General features: G+C 25.7%; 1 protein-coding gene across 1 annotated transcript in view; it reads right to left on the minus strand.

Annotated features, from left to right (window-relative positions):
* LOC117171570 (acid sphingomyelinase-like phosphodiesterase 3a) overlaps window positions 1-8,405 on the minus strand; it is a 207,162-nt gene that overhangs the window by 52,275 nt on the left and 146,482 nt on the right. The window lies entirely within an intron of this gene.

The following is an 8,405-nucleotide window of genomic DNA, read 5'->3' on the forward strand; positions in this document are numbered from 1 at the left end:
AAACGTGCAGACTACACAAAATTGAAAGCAGAGATAGAACATAGGGAAGAATTTTACGCATTTTTCTCTACCGTAACAAACTGAACCCAGTTCACTAATGTAGAGGCTATTGAATGTATTCAACAGCGATGTTTCGCCGATACGTGTTCATTAAGAGCCAATCTACTGGCACAGTCCTTCCGCATAGTTAGCTTCAATTTACTAAATTTTCTCAAATATATTGTATGAAAGGATCTGAACTATTTCAAATTTTATGATTTTACACTGTTAGAAATGTTTGGAAAAGTTCGACACATTTATAATACTAAATAAATTTACATTTCCGAAATTAGGTTGTCAAAAACTTCATTCAGACAATTTTATTGTAAATTTACTGAAATTGTATTAACATTCCAAAACGGTATTTTAAAATTTTTTTTTTTTATTTAATTCTTGATTAGTAACAGAAATATGAGTCAACAAACTAGTTGCATTTTTTATTAAATAACTGAATTTCTAAACATATAAACATTTGTTTCCCAACAAAAAGATTAATTTCCTCCAAAAGGACGAACTTTTAACAACATAATTTTTTTTGGCAAATAGTTAAATTTTTAACAAAAAAAAAAAAACAAAAAACAATGCTCTAACAACAACAAAAAAGAACAGTAATATTTCTAGTAGAAAAAGCTAATCTTAAACCTAAACAAATTACCAAAATTTTTGAAGGAAGATCATAAAACTGTAAGTGAAAAAATTTTTTTTTAAAGAAGTAGTTCAACAATATTTAAATTTTAAATCGAAAGCACTCAAAGTAAAAAAAAATGTCTTCAACAAAACCATTAAATTCTTTATGGAAGAGATCAATTATCAGGAAAAAATTTTGAAATTTCAACAAAGAGTTTATTTTTGCAACCACAAAGTTTATTATAAAGATAAATATGCGAGCAAGTTTTTGAAATTTAAACTAAAAAAGATCAATTTTGCACCAATAATTTGGAAAAAGTAGTGCAACCTTCAGCTAACAAAGAGAAGTCGCGAGAATTGGTTTACTGATTTGAATAGAACCTTACACGGTGGAACTTATTAAAATCCACTAGATGCGTATTTTTTCTTTTGTTCCAATGAGCCTTTGTTTCCGAGATATTGAAGTTTGAGTACTTAGGATTGATCGCTACATTGTAGCAAAACGCTTGAGCAATACGATTGAGCAATACGCTTGGGCAATACGCTTGAGTAATACGCTTGAGTGATAATCTTGAATGATACGCATGATCAGCACGCTTGTGCGATACGCTTAAGTGATTAGCTTGAGTAATAAACTTGAGAGATACACATGAGCCGACCACTCGAGCGACACGCTTCAGCAATACGCTTGAGTGATACGCTTGGTTGGTGCGCTTGAGCGATACACTTAAGTGATACAGTTGACACATACACATAAGCAGTACGCATGAGCGATACTATTGAGCAGTACGCATGAGCGTTACGCTTGAGCATTACGTATGAGCGATACGATTGAGCGATATGATTGTACAATACGCTTGAGTGCTACGCTCGGCTTAGACCACGGACATGGCACTTGAACCAATTTTATGACTAGAGGAAAACCATATATCTTTATAGTTTTTACTTTGATCATAAATCTGAAAAGAAGAATAATCCAGAATGTCAAGTTTTTTATCAGAGACGGGGTCTAAAGGTTAAAGCAAAAAGAAACAACCGTTTTTTCCCATTGAAAAGTTTTTGAAAACGACTGATAAGGCGGAAGCTTTTACGAGATAGCTCAAATAAAAGCTTTAAAGGCTTGATCTATGACCCGCTTCGAAAAAATATCGGCCTTCAGTAAACATGAAAAGAGTTTTCAGGAATAATGTGTTATTGCTATTGACTTAGAAAAAAATATTGTATTAGAAAATTAATTTTGGATAGAAAATACTTGTCATGATTTATCATACAATTTCTTTTTATATAATTAAATAATAGAATTAATAATAGAATTTAAACTAAAAGAAATTTTTCAGCCCAAATTTAAATTTTAAAAAATGAACTTTCGATCAAAGTAATTGAATTTTATTGAAAATCTCTAATACTGGGGCATCGTGGATTATATAGATGCTCTCTTTTATAATAAGTTAAAGAATAAATAAGATAATACTATATTATACTCAATTGGAAACGCTCTAATTTACTAAAATTACAAATAAAATTAATTGATTTACAACAATGAAACTAAATATGAGTTTTCAACTGAAGAAAGTAATTTTTAACGAATTAGGTGAACTTTAAACAAATATATGAACCAAAAGATTTTCGTTTGAATCTAAAATAGTCGAATAAACAAAAACAGCTCAAATTTCAAACCAAAAGTTGCTGCCTTAAAATAAATTTAAATCCTACTTTAATATAAATTCAATTTCTATTTTAATATTTGAAAAAAGTGTGTCAACGCACAAGTCGATCCGTTCATTTGTTCAAGAGTTATCGTGTTTACAGACGAATGGACGAATCTATACAGTTCTCGGTCAAAAATGATAAGAACCTAAAAAGTGAATTTTCAAGCCAAAAAGATTTGTTTTCATAAAACCAGTTGTATTTTCATTTAATTATAAAAATAATAATTTCATACTAAAAAAGACCATTTGTCAACAATTATTTAAGAGAAAAGTTTCATTAAAATTGTGAATTTTCACGCCAAAAAGGTAATTATTTTTTTTCAAAACAGTTAAGTTTTCAATTCAAAAATATGTATTCTCGAAAACATGAATTTTAAACCAAGTAGTTGTATTTTTACGAAGAAGATGAATTGTTCACCAAGAAGAATAATTTTTTACCAAAAAGGACAAATTTTTAACAAATTCTACAAATTTGTCACCAAAAAAAAAATCAACTTTATATAAAAAAAAATGGAACAGTTGGATTTTCCTCCACCAAAAGTAATTTGTAAACAAAAAGATGCATTCTAATGAAAATAGTTTAATTTTATCCCAAAAAGCTAAATTTACGACAAAAAGTTATAAATAGAATTTCTTAAACAGAAAAATAAATTTTCAGTCAAATAATAAAATTTTGAATAAAAAATATAAAATCAAAACAAAAAAGTCAGTGATTCAATTATCAGTAGAAAAAAATTCTAAACAAAAATTTTTAACCAAATTTTAACTTAAATGATGAATCTTTAAATTTTTTTTTTAAATAGTACAACTTTTATAGAAATTGATTGTCTTTTCAACCGTGAGAGACGAATTGGCTAAAAATTTCGAAATTTTGTACCAAATAGTTAAGTTTTTAACGAAAAATAGAATATCTAAATTTTTGAATGAACAATTAATTAAAAAAAAACGATTCTGCAATGGAATAGCTAAATAGTTAAACAATTTGTTTATCTTTCCACCAAACTGTTTAATATTGAAGTCAAAAATACAAATTGTATACAAAATTACTTTTCAACTTAAAAGTATTTTTTAAAATTTTGAATTTTTTTTCAAGAAAATGAAAGAAGTTCTTGAATTTTTAACTGAAAAAAACACATTTCTAACTAGAAAAAGAATAGTTAAATTTTTGTTTAGAAAATTACTTTTTGATCAAGAAGATAACTAATTTTCAGCAAAATGTATGAATTTTGTACCAAAAACTTGAATTCTAAAATAAAAAAGATTGATTTTTAATCAAATGGTTCAATTTTATATTAAAAAAGATTAGCTTTTAACAAAATGCGTGAATTTTTTATCAAGTACTTAAGTTTTGAACTAAAAAATAATTATTTTAAACCAACTATTTGATTTTCAAACTAATCAACTTATTTTTTGACGGAAATTGAAATAGAAAAATTTAAGGTAAAAAATTACTTGTATGAAAATAAATTTACAACAAAACATACATGCTATTTTTGCACCAAGCACTTAAATTTTCAAATAAAAAATATGATTTTTTAACTAAATGGATATATTTTAAACTAATAAGGCTAATAAGATTTTGAATTTTCAACTAAGAAAGAATCAATTTTAACTAAATATATGGATTTCAAACTCAAAAAGATAATTTTTTGACAGAAACTGAAATAGCTAAATCTCAAGTTAGAAGATTACTTTAATAAAAATAAATGAAATTCAAAAAAAAAAAAAAAACATATTAAGTTTGTACCGACTACTTAAGTTTTCAAATAAAAATGATAAATTTTTAACTAAATAGTTGAATTTTATACTGGAATAGATCAATTTTCCACAAAAATTGAAATATTAAGATTTCTACATAAAAATGACTTTTACCAAAATTGCAAAAAATTTTCCCCAAAATTGAAATAGTTGAATTTTTACTTCAAAATTATTTTTTAAAGAAAAATGAAAAGAATGTTAACAAAATACGTGAATTTTCTAACAAGTACTTGAATTTCAAATGAAAGAAGATAATTTTTTGAAAAAAATGGATAATCTAAATTTTTAGTTTAAAAATTACGTTATAATCAAAAGAAAAAACATATTTTAAATAAAATTCATGAAGTTTGTATCAAAACTTATACTAATACCTTATACTATTAATTAGATGTATCGTAAATTGCTTAAACAATTTATTATTGTTTTTAGCAATTTTCTCTTAGGATAAAGCTGTCAAGTCGCGGTTTGTTAAAAAATGTTCCACTTTTTCTTTAATTGTCAACTAGATTAAGGTAATCTCAATTAATTGTAACAAAAAGAATTGTTCAAACAATTTATTATTATTACTTATAATATTCTCTTAGAATAATGCGAGAAACTAGCAGTTTAAAAAAAATTCACTTTTCGTCCAATTTTTAACTAGATCGAGGTAGAAATTTATTAACGCTAATAAAAATAATCATTTAAGCAATATATTTTTATTGTTAATATTATTGAATTCTAATAATGCTAGGAAGTTGCAGGTTTTTTCTGAAATTTCTAACTATTAGTTTACTTTTCACTTGAAGTGAATGAATTATTAATTGACTTTCGTAGAATTATTTATTTAAACAAATGATTGTCTATAAAAATATTGGTCATTTATGCTACATAGTTAACGTTACTTCAGAAATTTTTGAACTTTTCAACCACTTATTTCTTAACAATGTGATAAATAAGGCGAGATAAGAAACAAATTTGTATAAACAATTTATTATTGTTTCTATCTTCTCATAGATAAGAGCTGAGAAGTGGCATTTTTTTCTCTACTCGTAAACTTTTTGACCATTTTTCACCTATTGAAGTAATAAATAATGTAAGTATTGAAAAATTCTCTTTAAAAAAATTGATTATTGTTTATCATTTTTCTTCTTTTAAAGTAATGCCAGAAATTTGTTTTTTTTCTTAAATCTTTAGTTTTGCTTTGAACTTTTATTTACGAACAAAAAATATAAAAAGTATTAAAAGTATCTAGTATGCATGATATTTCTGGCTTATAGAATTATTTCTGCTAATTTAAAGTAATTATAAACACTTCGGAAGTGAAAGTAGATAAATAATTTAAAATTGAAAAAATCAACTTTTTGGCATTATTTAAATTGAATATTATCAAAAATAATAATAATTTTCCTAAGAAATTAATTTTATTAACTCTAATAAATTATTTACCTCAAACGATTTAAAAATTGCACAGAAAGTAAAACATTTGTGAAAAAATTCGACTTTCTAGAATTATTCTAAAATAATATTATCGAAAATAGTGATAAATTGTTTAAACAATTGTATTAGTAACTATTAATTATTACATCACGCTGATTGAAAATTAGATGAAAAGTGGCAAATATTTGAAGAAACCGTAACTTTCTAACTCTATGCTAAGCGAAAATTGCTAAAAAAATAATAATTTTGTTTAAATATGATATGACTAAAAAACCTGTCTTTCTTATGGGAAATACTTGTTAAATTGTATGGGATTTGCGCCACCTCTAAATATAATTTTGCCTTAAAAATAATGGATTAATTTTTCTGTGAAAATTTTCCAATGCATTTTTGGACTACTCAGTAAAAAATTTTGCAGTATATGTTGCTTGATGCTAAAATAAAATTGACAGGTATAAATTTGGACCACCCTCAGCTTGCACTCTAGAGAAATTTGATTGCCAACTTCTATGGTTTCTCTGATTTGCTATGGCAGTTATAGGTTGATATATGATCACTCAAGAAGCACCTCATAATCCTACTGCTATAGCTATACCGTTCTAAAAGTTTGATCACTTAGGAGATATTTAAAACCTACGGGGGGGGGGGGGGGGGAAGAATTGTTACGTAGGGGGAAAAATAAAAAAAAATTAGGCCAAAGAACGTACAATGTAAGGAGAAGTCGTGTAAAGAAACACGTTGCTTTTTTAAATCCCTACAAGATTTTCTAAACAACTTTTGTTTTCAAGAAAAAGGAAATTTAAATTTTTATCGCACAAAAAAAAAATGTTCTATCTTACGGTCAAGTTATGCAAGATACGAAAAAAGTTTGCTCAAAAATAATTGCGCACCCAAAAAGGAGCTTCTAATTGGTTATCAATCATTTTTGAATAAAAGGCGCGGTTTTTGTTTTAATCGCAAAAAATGATATTGGCAATAAAAAGTTAAATTTTTGGAAAAATGACATGACGTAAAAAGAAAAATAATAAACAACTGTTGTACATGCAAAGAAGATCTATAAATTTGTATCCATCATTTTTCGACTGGACGCGTATTTTTGTCATTATCGTAACAAATTACATTCAAAATGAAAAACAAAACTTGATTAAAAACAGTACAGGATACAAAAAATATTAATTTACAAAAGTTGTTCAAAGAAAAACAAAAATTAATTTTCTGTTAATTTTTTTTTGATAGGATTAGTATTTTTTGTTGACATAGTAACCAATAAACTTATAAAATAAACAAATTTATTTTTAAAAAAAGAAGTGGACAAAGTTAAGTGTTAATTAAAAAAATTGTTTTTATGGAATGAGTACTTATTTTAATTATAATAAAATGTCAATGAAAACACATATGTTTTACTGTCAATGCATAATTAAGAATTTCAATAATATAAATTTATTGAAATAATACATTTCTTATGTTGGCTGAGGAAAAAATTACTGCAAAATAAGGAAAAAATATAAAAGTAATCATCAAAAATGAAATTAAATATAATATATTTATTTGATATGATAGAGTTAAAATTGAAATTTTAAAGTTCGCACTGTAGGCAAAATCGAGAGCGAAGCTCGAGAAGCGTGATGAAAATTGTTTTCATTAATGCTTAAGGAGCTTTAACAAAAGAGAATTCATAATCACGAAATCCAGGATGTCGATGCTTGACCTTTAATTTTAAAAGTTCTGTGCTCAAATGTAAAGGAAGTAGAAAGACCGTCCTCATAGCGCAAGATCCAACAGACGAGCGCCATAGGCGCGCCAGTACTAGCGCGCAGCACGCAATGCGCATGTGCTGGAGAAGAGGATTCACCATCGCATTTGTGGTCTTGAATTAATCTCGTGTGCTTACAAATTGTACTATTTTGTTAAAAATTTACTTAATATGTTGAAAAGTGGAATAATTTCGTAAAAAATGTATCTTTTTTGGTCAGAAGTACTATTGTGTTGAAAGTTCAAGTTATTTATTGAAAATTCATTTCCCTAATAAATTATTCTACTCGGGTTCATATTGACTTACTTCGTTGAAAATTCATTTTTTTGTTGGTTGAAAAGTATTTTTTTATCTAAATATTAAACTATTCCATTTTTTGTTACAAATTTTTGAATAGTTATTTTTTTTTTTAGTCAAACATACAGTTTTTGATCAAAAATGTTATTTTTTCCTAAAAATTTATTTAAAGAAAATTTACCACAACTGTAAATTAAAAATTCAGCGCTTTAATTCAAAGCTCGTCTTTTTGGCTTGGAAATTCAATGACTTGTAAAAAAAATCAACTTTTTTTTCGAACTATAACTTTTTATTTAAAAATTTATATTCTAGCTGTTCTATTTCTGTTTAATCATTTTTTCATTGCAAGTTGAAAATACAACTATATCCTAGGAAATTCGCATATTTCCTTGAAAACTTGTCTATTCAAGTAAGAAAATTAATCTTTATGTTGATATTCTATAGTTTTGTTTCAGAATTTGACACCGTTCTTGAAAATTTTTAAGTATTAGTGGAATTCATTTAGTTGAAATTTTCTTTTTGAATCCAGTTTAAATGATTCAACTTTTTGTTGAAAATTTACGCGTTTCATTTAAAAATTTGAATATTTTATAGAAAATTCATCTTTCTTCATTGAAAATTAACTTTCTTATTGAATCTTCTTCTTTTTTTTTATTTAAAGGAGCTAAGAACGTTAAATTTTTTTCTTGAAGAATTAACTAACTCTTCCACTTCCACTTCCTCTTCCACTTAGAAAATTATTTTTCGTTGTTGAAAATTTATAGTTTTGTTTAAGATTCGACTATTTGATTGAAAACTTAAAA

Source organism: Belonocnema kinseyi, chromosome 4, assembly GCF_010883055.1.
Source record: "Belonocnema kinseyi isolate 2016_QV_RU_SX_M_011 chromosome 4, B_treatae_v1, whole genome shotgun sequence".
Taxonomy (NCBI): Eukaryota; Metazoa; Arthropoda; class Insecta; order Hymenoptera; family Cynipidae; genus Belonocnema; species Belonocnema kinseyi.